Source organism: Chaetura pelagica, unplaced genomic scaffold (assembly GCF_000747805.2).
Source record: "Chaetura pelagica isolate M959 unplaced genomic scaffold, ChaPel_1.0 scaffold191, whole genome shotgun sequence".
Taxonomy (NCBI): domain Eukaryota; kingdom Metazoa; phylum Chordata; class Aves; order Apodiformes; family Apodidae; genus Chaetura; species Chaetura pelagica.
Window position 1 is genome coordinate 1954192 of NW_009952440.1, and position 1390 is coordinate 1955581.

At 50.6% G+C, this 1390-nt stretch overlaps 1 protein-coding gene across 1 annotated transcript in view; it reads left to right on the forward strand.

Annotated features, from left to right (window-relative positions):
• The window catches only part of SSBP2 (single-stranded DNA binding protein 2), a 256985-nt gene that overhangs the window by 72912 nt on the left and 182683 nt on the right, over positions 1 to 1390 (forward strand). The gene's annotated exons all lie outside the window — the stretch shown is intronic.

Genomic DNA, 1390 nt, shown 5'->3' on the forward strand with positions numbered 1-1390 from the left:
GCTAAACATCAAAGGATTTTTTTTTTTTTTTTTTTTTTTTTTTTTTTTTTTGCCTGCGGCTGCAACAATAATAAACAGATGCTGGTGGTCTCTGCCTCGTACAACTTCCCTCCTCAGTTTTTTTGCATGGCGCTTATTGTCGGTGACCTTTGCCTACCGGTGCAACGGCGAGGTATTTATTTATTGGGCTGGCCTGGCCAAGCAAGCGCTCGGAAGGCCTGGCATTAAACACTGCGAGACCCCTCGGGTTACCCGTGCGAGTGGGTTTGCTACGTTAGTCATAGGTCTAGTAAAGCAGGTACCAAGATCTGCAAGATTTGGGAGGGTAGATTAGCAGGAAAGGGGGGGGGGAAATAAATAAATAAAATAATAAAATTAACCCAGAGACTGGGGTCCTTCAAAATACAGCAAGTGATAAACGGTGCCAGCGGTTGCTTTTCCCTGTCATCTCTTGGAAGCACACGGTTATTTGCCGTGTACCTTTAAAAAAAATATTAAATTCAAAGCATTTCCTTGAATTTTCTTTAGAAGAGTTTGTGTATGTGCGTGCGCGCACGTGTGTCTGTGTGCGTGTGCGTGCCTGTGTGTGTGCGCGGGTGTGTGCATGTGTGTGTGTGTGGGTCTGTGTGTCTGTGCATGTGTGTGTGTGTGCGTGTCTGTGTGTGTCTATGTGCGTCTGTGTGTGTGCACATGTGTCTGTGTGCGTGTGTGTGTGCATGTGTGTGTCTGGGTGTGTGCGCGGGTGTGTGCATGTGTGTGTGCATGTGCGGGTGTGTGGGTCTGTGTGTCTGTGTCTGTGCATGTGTCTGTGTGTGTGTGTGCGCGTGTCTGTGTGTGTCTACGTGCGTCTGTGTGTGTGCGCATGTGTCTGTGTGCGTGTGTGTCTCTGTGCGCGTGTGCGTGTGTCTGTGTGTGTGCGTGTGCGTGCCTGTGTGTGTCCGGGTGTCTGCATGTGTGTGCGCGCACGTCTGTGTGTGTGTGCGGGTGTGTGGGTCTGTGTGGGTGTGCGTGTGTCTGTATCTGTGTGTATGTGCGTGTCTGTGTGCGTGCGTGTCTCTGTGTGTGCGTGTGTGTCTGTGTGTGTGCGTGTGCATGTGTCTGTGTCTGTCTGTGTGTGTGCGTGTGCATGTGTGTGTGTCTGTCTGTGTGTGTCTGTGTCCGTGTGTGTGTCCCCGTGTGTGTGTCTGTGTCTGTGTGTGTCTGTCTGTCTGTGTGTGCCTGTGTGTGTGTGTGTGTGTCTGGCTGTGTGTGTGTGTGTGTGTGTCTGTCTGTCTGTCTGTGTGTGTGTGTGTGTGTGTGTGTGTGTGTGTGTGTGTGTGTGTGTGTGTGTGTGTGTGTGTGTGTGTGTGTGTGTGTGTGTGTGTGTGTGTGTGTGTGTGTGTGTGTGTGT